Raw genomic sequence first — 17,189 nt, 5'->3', positions numbered from 1 at the left:
TCCCAGGTTGTGTCATGAAGACTTAATTGATGGAGTGACGTGTAAAGAGTCTGATGCACTAAGGGGCTGTAGCACATTCCTCACTGATTTCTTTTTCCTTATGACCTCCTTCCCTTCCAAAAAAATAAACCTTCACATCATTTTCCACTGTATTCCTAACAAGTGAAGTGAATTTACATGGGACTCGTGTATGTTTCCTGTCATCTACACGCCCACCTCCTTCCTCTCCAATCACCTATAGGGACATCTCTCTTGATGAGCTTCAGCAGTCATTTTCAGGATTAACTTCTCCTACATGCTTATCCCTTCCCAGCTTTGCTGTCTCAATCTGTCCTATGTCAATTTGCACTTGGTGACACATCACTCAGTTTCATTACTTCCTATGTGCCTTGTTGCCCTAATATTTCAACTTCATGAGAGTAAAGATTTTGCTTCCTAGCTCTTTTCAAACTGGCCCCCTCGGTCACCTAAACCCCCACCCACTCCCAGTTCTAGCTAAGGCAGCAGTGGCATTAATTATGTGTTGATGTCTGGCTAATGAGAAATTATTTTAGCACTACAGAAGGAGGAAGTCTATGGCAGAGCTGTTAGAGATATCAAAGCAGCAGAAAAAAGAGGGGAAATCAAAGAAGGTGAGGAAATTATGTACTCTTCCCCTTCTCAAAAAGGCAAATGATTTATTTGCTGCCATCTCACAAGGAATACAGGTACCTTCCCTGTGGCTACTTTCTACAAATAGTGGTAGCAAAGAAAAGTCAGAAATTCAAGTATCAAAGCAGAGATAACAGAAACCCTTGAAGAAAAAAGCAACAATAAATCAGTAGGTACTTAGAGTTACAAAGAAATTAAAGAATGTAAATGCAAACATTTTTCTCAAGTATATCTGACAGCATCTTAAAACATTTGCTACAAAAAAATATATTTTCAAAAAAAGATGTCTACTGTGGCACATATAATTGAACATATGTAGATTGGAAATATTAATAATTAAACCTATCCACAACTGAGTAAATTTTCTGTTCACAGAAGTGAAAATGAATAATTTCATAACGGATTAAAGACAATTTTGCATTGATTAAAACTTGATTAAAAGAGAAAAAAGCAAGGAACTCAGTAGGCAGTTATTGTCCCTGTTTTTTGTCCCATAAAAACCCTTGAAGAACGTTTTCCTTCCTATCATTTCCCAAAGGAGAGACATTAATTCCAGGAATGTGCTTCTATGAAGATAGAAAACTGCATATTTGTTACAAGAGAATTACACCTAGGAATGAGTGTTTAAATTGTGGACAGATTTGGAGGGAAATTAGTAAATAAAATTCAAATTAGGGCAAAATCAAATCATAATAGACAAATGGGAAAACAAATCCCATCTGGATGTGTGGTAGTCAGATTTTTACTAAACAATAAAAATGGAAAAATAGCTTCAAGATTCAAATCTCCTCATTTAAATGCAGCCCCATTAAAACTTGATAATTCTAAGTGAATGTGATAACTTTATTTCTGTGCAACCTATATAAGATTTTGATTAACATGACCTGATGGATGGGATTGAAACATTCCTTTAAAAATATTTCAGAATGATTATAAAAATAGCTACTTCAAAATTACACATTAAAATTATTTTTAAATATTCTCTTATGATAAGGGAAAAACATTTAATTTTATGCTTTCTAAGAAGCACCCTGGAAAAACTTCATATTAGCATTAAAGTGGATTAATGTTGATGTTTTGAAACCCATAAAGGACTCCATGACACTCTGAGATAATTCTTGACCCTTGGGAGTCACAAACCATAGAATGTAACTCACTTATCTAAAAGAAGACTACAGTATTCTTCAATTAAGAGGCATTTAAAGTAAAGTAACTTTAAAGAATATCCTGTTGCAGGAAAAACTTTAAAACACATGTAACATATTTGGGAAGTAAAGCAGAGGAAGCCCTTAGATTTGAAAAATGTTTCTCCCTAAGAATTCATAGCTCTTCAAAAAACCAGTTACTTTCAGTCAAAACTTGAAGGAACAAATGATGAATGGCAACAAGCGATGAGAGTTTTGGAATGAGGTTTATAGGGTAAAAGCAGCTCAGAGAGATGTGATTTGAGATTACGCCAAGGTTAAAGCACATGTACATTCACCATAAATGAGGAAATATTTGTCAGAAGTTATTGGGGAAAAAAAAAAATCTATGCCAAATTAAGCGTGTGTGTGTGTGTGTGTGTGTGTTTTGTATGTTTGAACAGCTAGAGTTATCTATCTTGATGAGTCTAGTTGAATTACAATCCTTTTCTCCAGGAATTAGATACAAGATTTTAAATAAAATGGGACCAGTTGAAGTCAGTCAAGTGAATAAAAGACAATAGATTCATGTTCCTATTTGAGATAAGAATATGAAAATAAAATTGTGAGAAATTAAAGAATAAAAAAAAGAAGCAAATTATTTTTTTTAGAAGAGTAAGCACTTTGTACTCATTAGGATTATTTTATTATGGCTATTAAATAATTTCCAGAATCCCTAATGCTGAATGTGGGGAGGCGGGTAGGGGAAGTGGAGGAAGAAGGGAAGAGGAAGTGGAAAGAGACAGAGAGAGACAAAAACAGAGGTGAAATCTCATGGAGGAAGATTGGTGATTATTGAATATCTGTTTGTTTGTTTGTTTTCTGGCAATCTCTCATTTTAAATCTAATCTATATGACTGTTTCATTGATTTGTCACAGTTGAAATTTATGGAAAACTTCTAGAGAGACTGAGGTTGGAGATGACTAGCATCTAATAAGAGCATTTTGGGGGCCAAATTCTCTGCAAAAGCCTTTATATAAGTTATCACATTGAAATGCACAATAACCTTAGAATGTAGGCACTACTATTATCAATTTTTTTAAAAGATAAGGACACTATAGTATTATAGCATGCCCCAGGTCGCACAGTTTGTTGATTCCAAAGACTGGCCCTATACAATCTCATAAATCAGTGATTGCCACAGAGGTTACAGGCCCTGCATGGGCCACAGTGGTTAGTTTTACCATGACATCAGAGATGTCAGGAATCCAGGTTCACACTCACATATTCAGCCACTATTACCCAAAGCACCACAGCATGCCAATGTGGCTGGCTGCTAAGAAGAGTCCTGTAAGTTTATGCAGCTCCCAAACACTATCACCCACTCCCTCCTCTCCTTTGGGCAGAATCCCTCTTGGGGCGTGGTGCGGTCGAGGGTGGGGAGCGGGCAGGGCGGGGAAACCCTGGTATTCTTTTCTGTCTCCAGACCTTGGTAGATGCCACCATGGCCCACCCAAAAGTTTCTGGACTTTGTGTGAATGTGTTAAATTTCATGTTGGAGTAACCATAGACAAAATCATATCTAGAGATAGTTTTTAACTTGAAGGTTCTTATCCTTAACTAACTGGCATCTGCACTAATACTGGCATTTAGTCTGAGACCCTTTGAAACAACTTAGGTAAAATTCAACACCTCGAATGGGATTTTTGCCAGTGGGCTGGATCCCATCTTCTGGTAGAGAAATCTTAGAGTAATTCAATTTGGTGTGACTTTAGTTTGTCAACTCTTCTAGGTTCCTAATTACAGGACTCTAAATCAAATTTAGATTGCAGGCTGCAGGCAAAAAAATGCTTCCCTTCCTCTCCTCCAACTTGACCTTCCAATGGCTTTGTTCTAGTCTAAGTTTCTCTTTCTTGATGAAAACACCAAGAGACAATCAAAGTAAGCTAATATTTTGATGTTTTCCCACTATTTCTCCAATGACTGTACCTTATGGGAGCATGAACCTTATGGTCTCCAAGATGTAACAGGCAACAACTTGACCAAATGTTGCAGCCATATATCATGGCTTTCAGTATCTGAGAACTTAATATCTTCCTCTTAGTTCACTTAGCCAATGTCAAATTTTAGGTTCTCTTTTGCAGAACCCAATTCCTGGTACCAAGTTCAACTGGACTTGGTTTAGCCATATGTAACAGATACCCCACAAACAACAGCATCTTAAACATGATAGTTTATTCCTCTTGTAGATCAAAGAACTCCACGAAGAGAGTGTCCAAGGCAGGTATGGCAGCTTCATGGTTCAATGGTACACTTAGCTTCTTGTTTTTAGCTACCATCTTGCCATCTTTAACACATAGCTTATATTCTCAAGATCATCATGTGCTGGCCCAAGATGGCTACCAGGACTACAGGCATAATACGACATCCTAAACAACAAGAAAAAGGAATAAAGGAAGAGAAGCACTCATCTTGATAAGGAAACTTTTCAAAAATATTATGCACAACGTTTCTACTCAATTCTCAGAGAGAATAACCTAGTCGTATGGCCACACTAGATGCACAAGAAGCTGAGAAATGCCATCTTTTAACTGCTGACTTGTGCCGATCTAAAAACATCAGAATTTTTTATTAAAGACAAAGAAGAAAATGAATGTTTTGATATGATTCTCATATATTGTTTCTCACAGATGTTTTAGAAATTTCTGAGGGAAGATTAACCTGAATTTTATGTGTCCACATATGCCATCAAACATGTTTAGCTATCAAAGTGTTAACAAATGATTTTTTTCTATTTGCCTTATGTTTTTCACATATTTCACTAGAGAAATATCTGCAAATTCAAGCCATTTTGGGAAATTAAATCGGAAAAAATATATATATATGCATTCAGATACACCATTGTAATTGGCATGGAGCCCCCATGTATGATGGAAAATCTACCACCACAAGGAATCTGTTTGTCATAATTTTCTATGTAGAATGGTATTTTCTTATGTAGACAATATTTACCACACTTAAAACTAATAACAAAAAGAAATTATTCCAAAAAATTATATTACTAAGATGAATCTTTGGCAAAAATTTAAACTGAGTCAAATTTATAAGTTTACAAGAAAAAAAATCAAGTTACTTTTCCCATACCTATAAACTTCTTGAATTCAGTTAGCACTAGACATAACAACATATTACAAGAAAGTCAGCTTGTTTTGCTGTTTATAGCCCCAGAAGTACTGGATATCTCCCAGGAAATTCCAGTCTTAGGAGGATTCCAACAAACTTGCAAAACTGAGTGGTTCAGATTGAAGCACAGATTGGAATTAGAATGTGGACAGTATTCCAAGTTCAACGTGTCTGATTTTTGAGATCCAGCCTTTATTCATACAGGCTCCTACAGCGTGACATTCATGAATAAAATCTGGAGAGAAGATAGAGTCAGTATGTCAATACATAATCTTCATTACTGGCATAATGAAAATCAAAATTTACCACTTTCACATAACTCATTATTTATTCTTAGGTAGATGGCAGTTGTGTGTGTGTGTATATATATATATATATATATATATATACACACATATATATTTTTATTTTTGAAGACACTATAAACAAATGCTTAAACTCTTGAGTGACACAAATGTTATAAGACCACATATATCCACTTAATTCCTAAAAATAAGTTGTTCTTACATATGTTTAAAATAGGTTTTTGGTCATCATTCATGTGCTATTTGGCAATATTTTCATTATAGGGTATGATCAATGCATTTACTTAATGAAGGTATTTAAGGCTCTAAGAAGCAGGAAATATACATTAAGCCATAAATTAGTGGACTATTTCTGAAATATAAAGTTCAGTGTTCATATAAAGTAGCCCTTCTTCCTTTTGACTCTATGCTCTTAGTTTTCTTAATATCTTTATCTAGTAAATATCCAGCACACAAGAGGTATTCAATAAATGAGGTTAAGTAATAGATAGGTCAGTGGAAATATTAGAATTACCTTTTTACAAAGAGATGCATTAAGAAGCAATGTAGGTCATTCCTGCAGAGCCTGAGGAACTGGTTCTAATACTGGCAAATGGTTCATTTTGACTAATCCTAAAGATCACTTATTACCAACACATGCAATTTTAACTTCCTGGGGTCAATATCAGACACAGAGATGACAAAAATCATTCAGTCAGTGTTGCTACACTTTACTCACTAAGCAGAGACAAGATTTCTTAAGATTTCCAGGCCTTACAAAACCTCTGTGTATTCAGTAATTAGAAAAATCCTTTAACAAGTAAAAGTTACCAATAAATCAGTTTTGTTTTACTGTTATCCATTGATTTGGGGTGAAGGGGAGGAGAAAATTTATTGGATTTATTGATTTCATTTGACAATTTATATATGTAATGCTAGAGAATCTGTGATAGCATGAGAAAAATGAACTTGAGACCATTTATAATTATTTTATTAATTTTCCAGTACATAATAGTTTTGCCCTTTCCAATATTCTCTTCCAGCCTAGAAAGATACGTTTTCCTTGTCTTCAGTATTTGATAAGTATATTTCCAATTTCACCATCTCAGTAACAGACAGAAAGAAAATGGATAGAGAAAAAATGAACAGAAAGGAAAAAATCATAGATACATATTATTACTAGATAATCATAGGTGTATATATACAAATTAAACTTTTATTATATAATATAAAAATTTAAACAATTAGCTTGAAAGTAGAAATTAGGAGAGCTGGATTTTTATCCTACCTCTGTCCTTACTTTCTGGGTGAACTTGAATATGGCAGTTACTTTCCTGAGTAATAGCTTTTTTGTCCATAAAATGGGAAGGATGATACTAATGTTTCCTCTTTCATAGCATTATTGTAAGAATCACACAGAACAATTTATATCAAACACTTCTAAAGTATGAAGAATTCTATAGTAAAATGTTAGCTTTATTAAAAATCAATCCAAAATATGACATGCAATGCTCATCAAAGAGAGAAACTAGGACTTCATTATTGACATTTCAAAATGGTTATTTGCTTTGTAAACAAAATTGCCACAGGATTACTGTTTTCACTTAAGGGAACTATGAAAGAGGAGAACGGGAAAGACAGAAACTTCTAGATTTCTCTGGGGATAAATTATTACTCGATTTCTTGATTCTGGCATAAAGGTCTTTGTAAAAGTCTTTCTTTGACTTATTCAGATTATATTAGGAAGCAAGTCACAGTTTATTATTAATGTGAATTATCCACCACTGAGTCCCACCAAGAAGGCATCTGAGTGCCCTCTTGGGGGTGATTATTGATGCCTCAAGCACTGGACTATTGCGGAAGCCACCATTGGCACTGTGGTCTCTGTGAATGGTGACTCACGGAGTTGTGCCCCATCCAGCCTGCACAGCCATGCAAGACAGCCCTGGTTAAGGAAACAGTGAGCATGTTCCCAATACACTGGGGCTGAGTCAACAACTCTAGGACAAATGATCAAGGCTTTCAGGATATATGTGAAACTACAAATGCTGAATCTAAGAGGCAGAGCATTTCCTACCTTAAGGCTTCCTAACCCATCTCTAAACAGAAGACCACTGGCTTCATTTTGGTAGAACATACCGGGAACATGCTTATTGCATTAATGAAAGGTTGCAATTGTTTCTATCACTTCTCTGTTTTGAAGTTCTAATATTTTCTAATCAGAACCTCAATTTTCGGATGTATTTCATATTCCCATTATTCTAAACTCTCTGTAAAATTAAGAATATGCTTTTCACCAGTCATCTACTTTGAATATTTTAAAAAGCTGGTAGCCCTGGGGTAGATGGAAACATGTATGAGTCGAGTGTTTTAAGTGTGACTTGTGTTTATGTTTTAAGATCACAGACTACTTAGATTTGCCTCATGCAGATTCCTCTTTCTCTGAGGCATTTATCTCCTTTGGAATTTTGTTGCTGCCTAGAATGACTATAAACCATTCCTGTCAAGCAGTATGGTTTCATTAGCTAATTATTTTGCAAATTGAAATGAAATTCAAACCAAATGCAGAATTTAGAATTTTCTAATAGCTTGTAAATAATTTAATATTTTGCATGTGCGATGCCATCAGATTTCATCTTTTATTCCCCTTATATAAATTGTTTAAAGAAGACTTTCTCTACCCCTCCTTTTGTACTCCCATCTCCAGATTTCAGTTTTCCACACATCGCTGTCCTGGGGAATAAGTCAAGAAAGTGAGCCAGTGGGAAAGGTTGACATTCCGTACACAAGGATACTTATGTGTGAATACCGTTTGGTACCCCAGCCTATACACACACATTCACACCCGTACACTCCTAAGCCAGTCACTGAAGATTACAATCATTCTTCTGGAAGTAATCCTTAGGAATGAACAAGTAAAAGACATCATTTGTCAAGCCTGTTTTCTCTCGTTTTCCCCTTCCTTCCTTCCTTCCTTCCTTCCTTCCTTCCTTCCTTCCTTCCTTCCTTTCTTCCTTCCTTCCTTTCTTCCTTCCTTCCTCTCATCCTCTTGCCCTCCCTCCTTCCTTTCCTTCCTTTCGTTCTTTGTTTCTAATTTCTTTTTTCCTGGAGAGTTTTCTGAAGTTCAACAGTGATTTCTTTAATTAAGAGGGAAAAAAACCCAGGAGAGAACAAGAAGGAATAGTAAACAGTTCCCTCCATGCCTAAGGGGTTAGTTACAAAATAAACATCTCATAGACTGGCTCATATCTCCTCTAACGAGACAGCTCTGGCTAGAGAGACTGCAACCAAAGCTCCCCCATGAAGGGCATTCACTTGGAAAAATTAAGTGACCCACTTGTGTTGACTAAAGAGCCTCGCAGAGGTTTTTCACAACCACCTACAGCATTTTTTGACAACCCACCTTGTGCTTTCCGCTGTCTGTCCTGAAGGCTCTCTCTGCTGCATTTTGTTTTAACGGTTCAGCCTGCTCACTGGTGATTCAAAGTCCAAATTCTTCCTGTTAAGCCTCTACATAAAATAAAACCCTTTAACCCAGAGAAAAGGGGAGGTAAGCAGGGCGTTTAGTTTGATTTTCAGTGGAACATACCGAGGCAGGAAGTTACTATTACATTTTTTTTCCTTCTCCAAACCAAAACATTCTGATAAAGGAAGATTGTTCACATTTGTAAAATTTGCCGAGCTCTTTGGAGAAAAGATGCTACATAAAATCTAAAAATAAGTAATGATCAAAATGCCCTAGAATAGAACATTCTAGTAATAACCAGAGATGTTAGCATGAGTCCAAGATATGCAGGAGGAAGTCATACTAGGATATTTTTTGTAATCCAGAGGAATGTCACATATCAAAAAGTATTATAATAAATACACACAAACTACTAATGAGCATGAGATGCTATTTCCATAACTTATGAAGAGATAGAAGTGAGAGACTAACTTGGCTGAAGTCGTTAAAAAGACAACTGAATTTTAGCTCAGTGTTTCCAAGCAAGAAAAACTCAGTGAGGGTCATATTTCATAGCATTAAAGATGATATGAGACAAAATCTAAACTATCCATTTGTTTGCCTTTCAAGCTCCAATTAGGGGCTATTAATTTATGAAGGTGTTTGTTCACTTGTCAGCCAGCACAGCAGTAAATACTGAGACATGTAATTCACTTCCAGTTCTCTTCTGTCCTCTGGATGTATCTCTTTGACCTACTCACAAAAGGCATTTTTCTTTCTACTATATGAAATCATTGATGTCTGCTCTCTGTTTTGACCATTGTGTTCAGAACCAAAGAAAAATACACCCATATAAATTTGTCTCCCCAAAATGTGGAAACGTGCACTTTTAGATGTCACTTTAAAAAATAAATTATCAGCTAAACATCTTGAGAGTGAATCAGGAATTAGGAGACGTAGAACACCTTCATTTTCTCCAAAAATGGCTGGGTCTTTGCTGTTATCCATCTAGATCTGCTGGCTATGACTTCCTTGTTATCTTCAGCGTTAGTATCTCCCTTCCCTGTTCCAACTAGCCAAACGCAATGCAGATTTCACAACCTTGCCTCAGTGCCACCTTTCTTCATTCTCTGAAAATAACAGCTTTAAATTGTCTCCTTTCTCTGAATCCTTTTTGCAGCTAGATTTTGTAATGCCCTGCTTAGGACTTGATGATTTTGTATTATGTATGTTAGCCTTGTCACTCATCCATTCATTCCACCAACATTTACTGAGTGCCTACTACGGGCCAGGGAGAGTTCTAGCTGCAGGGAATACAGAATTAAACATGATAGACAAAAAGCCCTACTCTAACTGGAGCTTATATTTTATTGAGATTTGCAGATAATAAGCAACATAAATAAGTTAAATATAAAGTGTCAGGTAGTAGCAGTGTTAAGAAGAAAAGCTAAGCAGGGAAAGGAAATTAGAAATCTTATAATGAAGATATATGTTGGGGGCAGGTGGTGTATATTTGTGAATAGAGTTCTTATTTATCTTATTTTGATGAAAACAGTTGAAAACTTCCTTACAAACAGGCATAAGAAAAAGCTTCTGCAAACCACTGCTGTATACTTCTTAACAAAGTGATGGACATAATTCAACTAACAATACGTAATCAGTAATTAATGCTTTAAGTTTTTGCCATTGTTTTGCTCTATAACTATAAGCTATTTTTCCCTCTAACTCTTATTTCCTGATGAGGAAGAAACTGAAAGATCTTAACACTATGCTAAAAAACCAAACCAAACAAAATAATGGGAGTGTTTTGGAGTCTAAAGTTTCTAATTTTGAATTCACCTCTATTACTCATTTACTGTGTGACCTTGGCCAAATCAACTTTTCTCTGTATCCCTTTAGTCATTTGTAAAATAGTAATAATTACACCTGCTTCACAGAATAAGGAACAATAAGGCCAAATATTTGACAACATTGGTAAGCTCTTATACAACTGGCGGTTATTACTATTGTCCGATGAGAATTTTGGAGGAAAAGAAATTTCCAGGATGCCCAGCGAGGAGGATGCATGTAAAAGGAATTTTAGTCTGCAAAGAGCACTAGCGCGTCAAGAACATGCTTATAATATTTTCACAAGGCAATATTTTGAAACTTGCCTAACAGCTTCAACCAATAAAACTCAAAGTTGCCACTGGCAGAAGGAATAAATCTCCAGAAGCTATACAGTATCTGTTCCTTGTAGTTCACCCTTAAATGGAGAAAAGCAATCACACACACAGACAAATACCAAGAAATACCACGTCAATCAGCCTTGAAGTCCTTAAGGAACTTGAGGCAAGCCACATACTTTTGTTTCAATAACTAACTGAACACATGTTTCACTCAGGCCTGCTCCTAGATACTTTTATGGTTTATAGTTAACTCTGCTGGGTAAAGGTCTTACTACTTTACTTCCCTGACCATGGTCCCTGACGCCGGATGGCTCCACACCCTTATTTTCAAGTTGGCAGTAACCACATGTGGCATTCTACTCCAGCATTTGAGAAAGAGTGTGTTCCCAGAAGCTCTGGAAAAAGATCCAGGTGTCTGTTGCCATTACTGAGCTGTCTGTCTATTCTAGTGGCTCTTTGTCTTATGTCTAACTGAAGCAGAAAAAAGTGTAAAGATGGAATATGGGACATCAAAACAGTATACTTGAGTCACTCAACCATTTCTGAAAAGAACCAAAGTTGAATTATTTGGATTCCTTTCAGAGGCATGCAGAGAAAGAAAAATTTGAAACTAAGTATCTGGATTAAAGACTCTTTAAAGGGAAGGAGAAAATTCTTGTGTTTACAATGAGGTCCAAAGGCACGCTCTCTCTGCATCTTTTCTCATGGCATTAGGAAAGCAGGCTCTCACCAGAGCACAATCCGTGTAGCCCAGCTGTCGAGTCAGTGGTGATACTGTGATCACAAATCCTTTTGGCATTCTCAGTGATAACTACTCTGAGTTGGATTTTTTTTCCCAAGGCAATCTCCCTTGCAAGCCAAAATTGTGCTTCGGTGGACCTTTGGAATAGTGAGTGTTCAGTGAACCGCACAGCTGCCACGGGGATCAGTATTCCAGATGTTGGGAATCAGAGGTTAAAGTAGGTTTTGTTTGCATTACTAACAGACACCTTTCTTCTTAAATCAGAGAGACTCATGGGCCAGCGGGAAGTGACACACAACCTCAGAGGTGTTTACTGTCCACAGTCTGTAATAGCATCTCACCCTGCACAGTTTTAACTGCAGAGATGTTCTTGAACATGTGTTCCCAGCCCTAAATAATCTCCATAAACTTAGCCATAAATCTAGCTACAGCTAAACGTGAGAGTTTCTGTTTTGTTATTAGATATCTTAATCCTCTGTGTGGAACATCACTCATTCCACGAGAAAAAGGAGAAGAAAGGCTCTGAACAATAAAATCAGCAATGCGTCTCCTCAAATCATGAAACAGTCAAGAATGAGCCCCACTGAAAGTAAGTACAACCAGAATGTGGAACAAAGTCTCTCACAAGCCCATCATAAAACTGCGGTCTAGTCAGGCTGCCTCTGTTTAGCAGTAAGGTCTTTGCTGGTGAAAAGGTTGTAAATGCAGAGAAATGTGCATCCTTCCTTCCCGGTGACTATGAGTAGCCTGCAGGCAAGTAAGGAGAGGAGATGATAAAAGTTCATATCAACTTTTTTAATATCGCTATCTAAAAAGTGATATTGTTTTTTTCTCTGTGAAACCGTATAGTGGATGAAAGACTCAGAAGCAGTTTTTCTATCAGGTGACAGGATACAAAAATCTTCAGAGTAATAGCAAGTTACAATGCTCAGCCACCTTGACTTATACAATAGCTGCTTAAGTCAGGAAAACATAGAAACAAAATTATTGACCAAAGCTGAGAAATAATCGACTTTAGCTGTAGGCCTTGGTATATGTGGATATAGACTGAATCAAAATAAGGCATAAAGGGATACTGTTTACCATGTTTTTCTCCCAAAAGCACAGTGAACAGATTTTAAAAGATTGCCACTTACACAAGAGGTAAACAAAATACGGAGAGGAGACAAGAGGAATAGGAAATTAAAAAAAAAAAAAAAAAAAAAAAGAAGGAAAAGAAAAAAGGAGGAAGGGCACCAGAAAGGAAGGATAAATAATAACTGACATAGCAGAACCACCAGCCCAGTTGAAGGGAACACTGGAAGTGAAAAATCACACTAGAATTATTGAGAGCCTTAGAATACGGACACATCAAGTACCTAGGAAAGTAAAGTACACAGTTAAAAGTCTATAAGAATTAGCTAGAAGTTTAAAACAAATAGAAACTTGCACCCTAGCTGCTCAGAGAGAGCTCCTTCCTTACCCCTTAGGAGAAGACTACAATTTTACTTTCTAGGGACACAGAAGCCCTAGATGTAAGAAAACCAGGCCCAGATGAGGGCTGGTATTCAATTCCTAAAAGAGGAAGAATAAGTGAAAGTCAATATTCTGAATACTACCCAGCCTCTTCCTTTGCAAAGTTCTAGAAAGAATGGCACTCAGGCTTTTATGCATGCCATGCAAAAGATGGGAGAATTACCCTGGGGAGAAAAGTCCTACAAAGGATGCCATTTGGGAACCTCCAATGAAGAATTTCAACCCTTTCACTCTACTGGGAAACTTAGCGTTTAACAAGTTCCACCCATGAATATAGAGACTCCAGTGAGCTCCTCAGGTTCATTAATAAATATGAATAGTCCACTAAATATTCAATGTTAATTTGCTGAAAGACAGACAAAAATAAATAAATAAATAAAATAAAGAAATTTGGAAGATGTGAAGGCAAGGAAGAAAGAAATAAACCTATAAAACCTATCATCAATATCTTTATGATAAGAAAACATTACATTAATGCAATAAGAAGATAATTCTTTAAACAGAGCAAAAAGAGTTATTTAAAATAAAAATATCATAAAAGAAAGAAAATTTCAGTGGACATACTAGAAGATAAATTTGAGGAAGCTCCATAAAATAGAACAAAAAGAAAGTTGGAAAGAAGAAGAAAGGAAGGAAGGAAGGAAGGATGGAGGGAGGAAAGAGGAAAGGAGTCATGAAATTTTGGATCACCAGAGATACAGTGAAAATTCTATAAGCTTGTATATCTTTTAAAAAATGTTTAATTTTAAACAAACAACAAAAACAAATTATAGACAGCAGACAATAAGAAAATAGAGTGCCATCAGTTTTCTCAAATGTGTCATTGGAAGGTAAAATGCCTTCAAAATTCTGAATGAAAATTATTTCCAACCTAGAATCCTATACCCAGCAAACTATCGAATAAGTCTGAGAGTTGAATGAAGGTATTTTAAGACATTCAGATTCTCAAAAAAAATGTACCTTTCATGTATCTTTTCTCTGTAACCTACTAGAAAAGTTGCTCCAACAAAATATGCATGTGAGCCAAGAGAAAGGAGCATTTGGGATTCAGCAAACAGGGGACAAACTGAAAAAGAGAGATTAGGAATAGTCCCTTCAAGAGGATGAGGGAACAACCCAGAACAACAGGGGAGATGTAGACCTAGGGAAAAACTGCTTCATATGGAAGGAGCAGGATGGAGGATTCCAGAAAGAATGTCTCCCAGAAAAAAGTAAAAATGAGAACTCACCTGATAGATTTTAATGACATTTCTAATGAAGAATTTTGGAAGGAATTAGTGGTAGGTGCCCAGAAATATTCACTTATTAGCTTCTAGGCAAACAAAATGATGAATGAGAAAGAAATATATTCATAGTGTACCAAAAAGAATACTGCAAATCATAGTTAATATAGGCATGACAATATAAGTACTGAATATTGGTTTAACCTAAACATTGATTTTATTCGGAGGATGGTACTAAGGGAAGGAAGGATGGTACTAAGGGAAGGGAGTTGTAGGAGAAATCCAGAATAAGAAATTAAGATCTAAAATTAAAAAATTAAGAAATAGTAGCATAAGCATTTCATATAGAAATACAGAGGTCACTAGATGAAATTACAAAAAACTTGAAAGTAGCAGCATCTGAAAAGTGGGAGCTGAATGTGGGGAAGAGTGAGGCAAGGAACTTGTTTCTTATTTGTTTTTGTTTAGTCTTATAGGAGCCCAGTTGACTTTGAAAACCTCGTGCAGGGACTTCCCTGGCGGTCCAGTGGTTAAGATTCCACACTTCCAATTCAGGGTTCGATCCCTGGTAAGGGAACTAAGATTCCACATACCACGTGGCACAGCCAAAACATTAAAAAAAAAAAAAAAAAGCAAGCAAAAGAAAAACCCTTGTGCATGTATCACTGATAAAAATAACTTTTAATTTTAATTGACATGAAAGAAGAGCTAAAGAACTAAGTATTATAGTACAATTTGGTACCTCCAGCTACTAACTGACTGTGGACATTTATACAGGAGACTATGTTAAAGTTGAATTTTTATAGAGAAGTAGCTTACCAAAAAGAAATTGTTGAGATAGGCATTCCCAGCAGAGGGTACAGTCTGTACAAAAATGTAGAGGCAGGAAAGAGCAGGCCATATTCAGGAACATACAGGTAATGTGAAATGGTTGTAGCTCAGTGGTGCCAATGGCAGTGGCTCTAAGGTGAGGTAGGTTGGATTATATCAAAATGGTTGTTGGAATCTTGCAAGCCATGCTAAGGAGTTTGGACTTTTTGTCTGTAGACAATAGGGAGCTGTCAGCAGATTTAAGGCAGGAAAATAACAGATTTCCATTTTGGAAAAGTATGTCTGAGAGTTTTATGAAGAGTGCTTACAGAGGCTTGAGATGGGAGGCAAGGAGACAACTTAAGAACCCTCATAAAAGCCCAGGCATGAACTTTGTAATGGTAGTGTGGATGCAGAAGCATGAGGACACTGGGTGATCCCAACTGGGAAACTGGTACAAGAGAGAGGCAGAAAATCTTCTTGATTACCCTATGAGACACATACCATTACCCCACTGAAGAGAGTACCCGACACTTTGCAAGTAACTCGACAAGAGAATGCAACTAGTCAAATCAGGTTTAAACCTAAGGCTCTCAGAATGGAAATCTCAGGTTCTTTAGACTAGATCACATTGAGACAAACCTTATTTCATGTATAAAATGGGGATGATAATAGGTCCTAGCTCATATGATTGCTGGGAGGAGAAAATGAGATTGCACATGAATTTGTTTTTTAACCTAACAGATACTTAATGTTGGCAGTTAAAATAACTTTGCCTTAGGCCCAGCCATTCCCCAGCCTCTTTGTTCATCACATCCACTCACTTCAGTGATCTTGTGTGAAGACTTGACAAATTTTATTTATTTATTTGAGTTTTACATAAGCTATCATTTTATGCAGTTATACATCTGTGATGTAAACCTGATCTCCTGAAAAATGGCCCATTTGTTCCAACCTAATCTAAGTTCCCTTGAAAACCAGGAGGAGGTTTTAGGCTCTATCCACTACATTTCATCTACTCAAATGTATCCTGACCCTTGGAATTTAAGGGTCTTCAGATCTCTGAATTACTGTGCAAGATGATAGCACGCCTTTCCTTCCCTGCCAAGAGGAAGGACAGACTGAAACACAAAGACAGGTTATTTTTTTAGTAATCACATGCACGCGTGGGTTGGGTTAATAATAGTCAAGCACACAAAATCTGTCGGAAACAAAAACACAAAAGTCTTATCTTTGATGTGTTCAGAGGTCTCCGAGTTTTTTATTATTTCTGTTTCGATGTGACACACATTGTCTGCAGGGAGGAGCAGGAGGGGCTCTGCTGGCAGCTCCATTATCCGTGCCGCACTGTTTGCCGGGGGAAAAGATATCATTTACTCTGCCACCTCTGTAGCTTTTGGAGAATCAGATAACCTACTTATGCTCTCTAACCAGTTAAGTAATCTGGACCCTCTAAAAATGCTATAACTCCTTGGCACTGATTTCTTAGGCTAAACGGTTCACAGTCTGAGACTGTACACTCACTACGTCACAAGAATACTGAAGACGAAGACAACAGCCTGGTGAAATAGCCTTGCAACCTTGTGTGGGGGTTGCCACGTTGGTGTGTGTTCATACTTAGCCAATGTCTATTCAAGATGGTCTGCCTCAATTTTCCTCTGTGATTGCACTAGGTTTATTGCTCCAGTAAATTTCTGTAAGAGAGGAAGGTGGGTGGGGAGATACCTGAATACCCAAGGGATTGCCAGCCAGCATGAAATCACCTGACAGCTTGGACCTTCTATCACAACAAGAACATTCCTGAGGATTCGATCGCATTGTTGGTGTTAATCCCAGGATAGAAACATTAGAGGAAACTAAAAGTGAGTGTGCATTTTATATAATTGGAAAGGAAAGAAGTGAAGAGCGAATTCTCCGGAAGTGGGAAGAGAGCAGAGTCACAGCTGTCTCAGATGCATTCTTAGGGGAAATAAATGAAAAGCCACACTGTGCTTACACCTCTGCCGGAAACAGTCAAAATGGGCACACTTCATCCAGATGAAC

This window comes from Hippopotamus amphibius, chromosome 6 (genome assembly GCF_030028045.1).
Source record: "Hippopotamus amphibius kiboko isolate mHipAmp2 chromosome 6, mHipAmp2.hap2, whole genome shotgun sequence".
Taxonomy (NCBI): Eukaryota; Metazoa; Chordata; class Mammalia; order Artiodactyla; family Hippopotamidae; genus Hippopotamus; species Hippopotamus amphibius.
This window is presented reverse-complemented; position numbering follows the sequence as displayed.